Below are 8,295 nucleotides of genomic sequence, written 5' to 3'. Positions count from 1 at the left end.
GATGCAGTGAGGAAGGGCGTAGGGAGGCCATGGATGCGGTGAGGAAGGGCTCGCCGGTGGAGCTGATGGGAGGGAGGGAATTCCTGCCGGATCTGGCCACGACATGAGTAGCCCGAGTGGATCTAGGAGGAGAGGGGAGGGGCTGCCAGCGATGAGGTTGGATGACGATGGCCTAGAGCGGAGCGGAGCGGAGCGGAGCGGAGCGGAGGTCGGGGCGGTGGGTGAGCTAGGGTTTGGGTCGGGTCGGGGCGGTCGGGGCGGAAGGGTGCGGTGGGCAGGGAGAGGAGTGGATCGAGAGGGGGGCGGCAGCAGCGATGAGATGGGGGGAAGAGGGCGATCTGAGCTAGGGTTTGGGCTGCGGGTGGATGGATGGATGTGGGATGTAGAGATGGATGGATGGATGGATGGATGGATGGATGGACGCCATGTCATCGATCCGTGGGAAGAGTTCTCATTGGTTTAGAAAATCAGTGATTTAAAATAGTTTTGAAGTACTAAAAATAGAGTGATTTTGTGAAGTAGCTCTCAAATTTTTTTTGCAAAAGGGAACAACACAAATTTTTACTAGAGTTATACTAAATTTTATGGATAAGGACCAATTTGTAAGCATTTCTGATCTTTCTACCAATTTTTAATCATTTTCCGAGTGCCAAAAATGAGTTTTTTTTGTGAAGGACCTACCAAATAATTGTTGTAAAATTGTACCAAATCAATTTTCTAAAATACTAGGACATATTTAATGCATAATTGACCAAATGGTTGGGTGTAAAAAGTTTTGATCCACCTCTGGTGAAAAAGACAAATTCCCGCCGATTCAGCTGGAAGCGGGTCAAATTTGAACTGCAAGTACCTCATAGTTTGCTATTTATTTTTTCCAAAAATCATTTCTAGGTACATAAGTACCTATTTAATCAGAGAAACACCAAAAAAATCCAAGATTCAACCAGTAGCTAGGAACGGCCATTCCGGCCGTTTTGACCGCATTTTGAAACGGGCATAAAAAATTCAAAAAAATCAAAAAATTGGGAAACCTTCGCATTGTGTCATTATATGTGGCCAAGTTCCCAGGAAAAATAACAAACTTGTAATACAGCAATTATTTTAAAAAAGTGTTCTCAGAAACGAGCTATCACGTGTGGAGATCAATGGCTTTCAAGCCAAATGATCAATCTCATGGCCACATTCATGGCATAGTTTGTTCAAATGATGTCATATTGTGCACAAGGGTACATCTTGGAATTCCAAACAATGTTTCCTAAGGAAGTTTTCATTTTCTTTGCACAGAAAATTCATTTTTCATTTTCCGAGTGCCCAAAAGGAGGTTTTTTGTGAAGGAACTACCAAATAATTGTTGCAAAATTGGACCAAATCATTTTTCTAAAATACTAGGTCATATTTAATGCACAATTGACAAAATGGTTGGGTGTCAAAAGTTTTGATCCACCTCTGGCGAAAAAGACAAATTCCCGCCGATTTAGTTGGAAGCGGGTCAAATTTGAACTGCAAGTGCCTCATAGTTTGCTATTTATTTTTTCCAAAAATCATTTCTAGGTACATAAGTACCTATTTAATCAGAGAAACACCAAAAAAATTCCAAGATTCAACCACTAGCTAGGAACGGTCATTCCCGCCGTTTTGATCGCATTTTGAAACAGGCATAAAAAATTCAAAAAAAAATTTAAAAAATTGGGAAACCTTCGCATTGTGTCACTATATGTGGCCAAGTTCCCAGGAAAAATAACAAACTTGTAATACGGCAATTATTTTAAAAAAGTGTTCTCAGAAACGAGCTATCACGTGTGGAGGTCAATGGCTTTCAAGCCAAATGATCAATCTTATGGCCACATTCATGGCATAGTTTGTCCAAATGATCTCATATTGTGCACAAGGGTACATCTTGGAATTCCAAACAATGTTGCCTAAGGAAGTTTTCATTTTCTTTGCACGGAAAATTCATTTTTTCATTTTCCGAGTGCCCAAGAGGAGGTTTTTTTGTGAAGGAACTACCAAATAATTGTTGCAAAAATGGACCAAATCAATTTTATAAAATACTAGGCCATATATAATGCACAATTGACAAAATGGTTGGGTGAAAAAAATTTTGATCCACCTCTGGTGAAAAAGACAAATTGCCGTCGATTCAGTTGGAAACGGGTCAAATTTGAACTGCAGCTGCCTCATAGTTCGCTCTTTATTTTTTCCAAAAATCATTTATAGGTAAATAAGTATCTATTTAATCATAAATACATGGTTTGATGGTGAGACATCGAGGTTTGGATGGTGGCCGAGGGCCCCAACTCTAGAGCGCGTAAGCTCGCATGCCCGCCGCGTGGTCACCGCGTGACCGTGGTGTTGCCATGTGTTCTGGGCGGCCTAGGCATGTCTAGTGGGTTGGACACTCCCCAGGTAGGTGCTAGGAAGAAAATCACAACATAAGATTCTCACGAGGAGACCGATTGATGCTCAAACATGAATAAGCAGCCAAGTGTTTGATTTGCGGTACGGTAAATGCACATGGCTAATGGGCGTGAGTTTTGGCTGAGGATGATCAGTTACTAAGAAGACCGTATTCACAAATTTTCACCTCAAAAGGAGGAGCTTAGGTGGTACTTGCTTTACAAAGTACCACACTGGACATAAATACGAATGTTGAAGCTGGGCTCAAAATAATGAATGGATTGAGCTAGCATTTGGTGGAGGATGGTTATTTGGGCATAGGAAAGCACTATAGAAAATGGATACCATTTGGACATGCCAAAGTGGTACTTCCTTCACAAAGTGCTGCTCTGATCAAAATAGGAAAATGAATATTTTTGAATTATTTTTGAACTAGGCAAGGAAGGTTTTTACATATTTGACGAAGATATGACCCAAAGAATTTATGAGATTTTTTTGGGAATTTTGGGAATAACAGAAATATAGGTTGCTTCACAACCTAGGGCAAAAACCGCCACATGGACATGACACATAGGCAAAACTGATGAGATGGCGCCTAGTCATCACAACCCACCACAATCTACAAGGCTATGACCATCTATATTGGTCATTAACAACTAGAAATAAGGCAGCGGACTAGCACTGTTTGCTTTGTGATCTTTTTGTATAAGGAAATTACGACCTTTCTGACCAAAATGGTCGCAATGGTTTAGGGTTTGGAGCCCCTCGAACAGCTTTTAACCAATTGGTCTGAAATGGTCATAGATCTATGACCAATTCTTCCAGGGTCACTGACAAAAGGTCACTAGTTGACATATTTCTTGTAGTGGAAGAATATGAACTGGCGACCAAGGAAGGAACCTTGACCTTCTTGTATTTCTTCGGTGGAGGAGCAGACCAGTCAAAATCTTCCTTGAAACCCATTTATTTTAGATCTTATTCACCATAGAGATGTGACAAAATAGCCCAGGTGCGATCGAAGACTTCATGGAGGTAGTAATGGTTTTTCTTCATTGCATTATGTGTAGAAGTCATGTTGTGAAGAATAGAGCCAAACTGACGCTTAACCCATTTGTGAGATTCACCTTCTGGTGAAGACTAAGAAGCAGCTCACGGTCAGTCATCACACGAGGAGTAGTGGCTTGAGGATTTGGCTTGGATGCATTTGCAGCAGAATCATGAGTGGCAGAGTCATCATTGGTGGAATAAGATGCAGCTTTGCGGAACTGACCATCCAATGGACGAATACCTTCATCGATAACAGCTGGTGTCTTGCCCTTCTCATCAGCTGAGGAATATGTCCTCTTGAGGACTTCAATCGGTGGCAAGTAGCTGAGGTGATTCAGAAAGTCAGCTTTATAGTTGAGTGAAGACCTTGTTCTGAGGAATGTCATGATCCAAGGAGCGCAAGGCTTCAGCTCAAACGGAGAAAGTGCAACATTTGCCAGAGTCCTCATGAAGAAATCATGATAATTGATAGGGATGCCATGCATGATGTTGAATAGCATATTCTTCATGATGCCAACAATTTCCTCATCGGATGAGTCGTGGCCTTTGATGGGACTCATAGTCTTCGTCAGAACGCGGTAGCCAGTTCTTGGCACATAGAGCAATTCCTTCACGAGGAATTTGGTCCTTGGGGCTTGACCAGGCTTCAGAGGCTTCATGAGAACTTGCATGTAATGAGCAGTAAGTTCAGGTTATTGGTACACACAACGAGCACCTTCAGGTGGAGGACTGATTGGCAGGGCATGAAGTAATTCAGAGGGCGGCGCTTTATAATGACTGTTTTCGGTCATCCAGTCCAACACCCAAGTGTTGATATCATCAGCATCACCTGTGATGTGCAGTGTGGCGTAGAACTGAAGAATAAGCTCTTCATTCCAATCAACTATGTCAGAGCAAAAGTTGAGCAGTCCTGCATCATGAAGCATACCGAGGACTTGAGAGAAGCAAGGCATTGATTCCATGTCCACGTGAGGAATATGCTCGTGGTCGAAGACTTTGTCTTTATTGAAAAACAGTGAAGAATAGAAATTGGCCTGGCTGGCAGTCCAGAAGCACTTCCTTCTAAGACGAGCATTGTCATAAGGATTGGATTCAGTGAAGAAAACATGCTCGCCGAAGAAGTCATCAGCCTTGAATTTCTGCTTCTTTGAGAAGGGATCCTTTGGCTTGGGCTGAGGAGTGTCAGTCAATTGCATCACCACCTCAGGAATCACAATCTCAGGATCCACAGACTGAGGAATTTTAGGCTCTTCTTCAGCTGCAGCCTGGGTCTTCAATTCTTCATTTACATTTTCATCAGCACTAGTGGCTGGAATTTCTTCATGGACAGATGGGGTTGCATGAGGTTCTTTAGATCCCATTTGTACTTCAGTAGCAGCAGGGGACTAAGGAATTACTTGAAGTGGAGTGAACATTGGAGAGTTGGGGTGCTGACTTTCCCAAAAGTCATCATTCAGCATAGGTGTGGTACAACCAATGTCCACATCCTCATCTTCCATTTCTTCAACGCCGAGCTTTTCAGCAGTGAACTAAGGCATAGGCGAGGAGACAACTGGTGTTGAAGGGATTGCATCCACTTCAATTTCTTCATCCAACTACTCTGACGAAGCAGCAGAAGGATTCTCTTCATCAATTTCACTTGGAATCACATAATCTTCACCAAAAGGAACAAGGTCCTTTGATGGCATGAAAGAGACAGGAACGACATCAATTGGGTTGTTAATTGAGCTTGTCAAAGGCTTCATCTTCTTCGGAGCTGAAGAATCTGATGAAGTTGATGCCTTCCTTTTCTTCATAGCTGCATGCTCTGCAGCCTTGGTCTTCTTCGCATCTGATGCAGATGGAAGGATCGGAGTTTGTGTAGGCGCAGGAGGAGCAGAGGAATTTGGCTCTGTTTCTTCAGGCGCAACTGATGCAGTTGCCCTGACTTCTTCACTTTCTTCAGGCGCACCACTAGTGGATGCCCTAGCAATTTCTTCAGCGGCTGGAATGCAGTCATCGGCCCTGGTATTTTCATTTTCTTCAGCAGCCTAATTGTCATCAGCGGTGCTGGCATGTTCTTCAGTGGGCTGAGCAGATGCTACAGCCAGAGTGACTTCAATGTGCACAGGAGCAGCAACACTTGAAGTGAATGTCTTTGTCAACTTGATGAACCGGACCTTGGTGCCCTTCCAATCAGCATAGTCGCGATTGAATTCATCACTCAGTTGCTTGATCTCAGCTTGCAAGGCAACGAGTTGATCAGGGGTAAGAGTGAGGACATTGTCCTTTAGGTAGCGCTGCTTCTTGTACTGCGCTTTCTTCAGTCTTCTTCCTTCTTCATATTTCCACTTTTCTTCTTCAATGAAGGCAGTCAAGACATGACTTTGACCAGGAGTGAGGTTCATCTCCGGCAAAGGCGTGTTTGGGTCCTTGTGCCATATATCAATGAAGTCGAGGATCAACTTTGGATCCAATAGCAGTGGCACATTGCTGCCTTTGGCTCAAGCGGCCCTGGCTTGCCTGTCTCTGATGATTTTGGCAAGTTCTTCATCATCGGCCTCATCATCAGAAGGCACTTGAAAGGCGACCTGCTTCTTGTGAGGACTTGGTCAAGGGCCTCGTCCAGCAGTGGCCTTTTTCTTCAGCAGAGAGGGGCCAGTTGAGGAATTTGGTGCAGCTGAGGAACTCGCAGAAGCTCCTGAGGCAATTGAGATGCCTGTAGTCCTTTGGCACATGGAGAGATGCACAGGTGCAGAGGATTTAGTCGGAGCAGCTCAGGACTTTGTCGGAGGAGCTGAGGACTTTGAAGGAGGATGAGCAGACTGAGGAATTGGCCGTGAGGGCTTTGAAGAATCTGGCCGTGAGGGCATTGCTGAGGAACTTGGCCGTGAGGGCATTGAGGGTGAAGCACTTGGCTTATGCGCATGCTTCTTAGGCATCGCCTTCTTCGGCTTACTAGCAGAGGCCTCAGCAGCGGTAGCAGTAGCAGCAGAGTCTTCATTAAATTTCCTCACTGCTTCCTTTGCTTGTTTGGCTGGTTTGGCCTGGCTCTTTGCCCATTCATCAGGATAATCCTCACTGCACTTGAGGCTGGTGGGATCTGCCAATTGGCCAGGTGCCAATGGAGTCCTTGGGCATGGAGGGTTGAGTGTGAATTTCTTCATATACTTGGGAGTGACATATTTGTAGTCCCTCCATTCCCGTGCCCATCTCCTCTCAATCTTTTGAATGCGCACCTTGCGCTGATTTTTATCTTCCTCAGGGGGTGTGTAGTATCCAGCATAAATGTCATTAGGGATCTCAAATGCTGTGGTGACCTCAGGCCTCTTTCCACCCTTCTGTGGCTTCTTTCCGTCAGCCACTTTATTTAGTTGAGGAATATGAACAACTGAAGTTTCTGAAGAGGTGTGCAACTTTTCTTCGAGGAACGCTGCAAATGAGTTAAGTTGATGAGAACCTAGTGATTTAGCAGCGGACATGTGTACCTGTGAACAGAGTATAGTTGCGAGGATTTTTGGAGAGGTCATATGCGTTCTTAGAAGGTTTTTCAAACAGAATAGGTTTGAGGAATTTGACCAGATGAGTCTTGAAGAATTTCACTAAGCGTTCTTTGTCTTAAGTTCCAGAGTTGTATAGATTGAAAATCCACACAATTGAGGAATCTTGAAGAAAGTCATTGCTTAGAGAAACGAATCAAGAGCAGATGACATGTGAGGTATTTAGTGTGTGAAGATTTGAAGAATAAACACATTTGAAGGTTTTCAAGAAAACATTTGAATCAAATAGGGCAGTAAAAGTAACTTTTAATTACCCTTGATGAAGAACACGACGAACTAGGAAGAGTAGATGTGAAGTTCATCAGTTCAGATCTTCCACGCCCTAACTCGGCAGAGGAAGACAGCTACGGCGGCGACGGAGTGAAGAAATCCGCAACCGACGCGAGTACATCGACGACGAGGTCGAGGCAGTGAAGCTCTTCCTCACCGGCGGCAATGAAGTAGCGGTGGTGCTAGGGTTTGAGAAGCTCGAGCGGGAGTAAGAATGAGCGGAGTAAAAACGAAGTGAGGAAGGGGAGGGGGTATTTATAGTTGCAGTGAAATAACTGTACGCCCGAAGAAATTGGACGAACGTGCCCCTGGCCTTCTCATTCGCTTGACATGTGTCACCCACGTACTGAGAGGTGGCGATCGTGTAAGATCGTGGGTGAATAGATAAGTATTGTCATGGGATGCGGAACGGTTTAAGCGGCAAAGCCGAAAATTTAGATAAGATAAGTAAAAAGTTCCGTTCGCAATTTCTTCAGCTGACAAGGACACAGTGAAGATTTTGAACGAGTTTCAAATAGAACGCACATGAAGAATTTGTGAACAGATTGGGTTGAGTTTAGCATAGAGGGGGAAAGGGTCCGATCACATTCACTTAGCAGAAGAAATCAACTTGAAGAATTAGCAATAAGTAAATGTTGTGGAGGACATAAACTCATATATATATATATATATATATATATATATATATATATATATATATATATATATATATATATATATATTCAGATGAAGAACAACGCCGGAAAGAGTGAAGACAATGCAAAGTTGAAGAATTTGAAAAACTGAGGAATTTCAAAAACGAAGAAAAACTCAAATTGAAGATTTTCAACTTTGGTTGGTGGCGTAACCCATCGTATAAGAAAGCTAATTTCAGACACCGCGTACAATTGTCGTAGGGCTCTGAGAATCAATTTCTTCATTAATTTCTTCACACTTAGAGGGTTAGTCTTCATTGATTGAATAAAAATGCTACTTTGTGTGTTGCGCATCTAAGTCATCAAGTCAGCATAAGTGTTAGGATGTGTGTACTTTTCAGAGAACA

At 43.4% G+C, this 8,295-nt stretch overlaps 1 pseudogene; it reads right to left on the bottom strand.

Annotated features, from left to right (window-relative positions):
• The window catches only part of LOC119292568, a 6,959-nt pseudogene extending 1,333 nt beyond the window's left edge, over positions 1 to 5,626 (bottom strand).
• Between the last annotated feature and the right edge of the window lie 2,669 nt (positions 5,627 to 8,295).

The sequence above is a fragment of the Triticum dicoccoides genome, chromosome 4B, assembly GCF_002162155.2.
Source record: "Triticum dicoccoides isolate Atlit2015 ecotype Zavitan chromosome 4B, WEW_v2.0, whole genome shotgun sequence".
Taxonomy (NCBI): domain Eukaryota; kingdom Viridiplantae; phylum Streptophyta; class Magnoliopsida; order Poales; family Poaceae; genus Triticum; species Triticum dicoccoides.
Note: the sequence above shows the minus strand (reverse complement) of the source record. Positions and strands in the feature narration are given on the sequence as shown.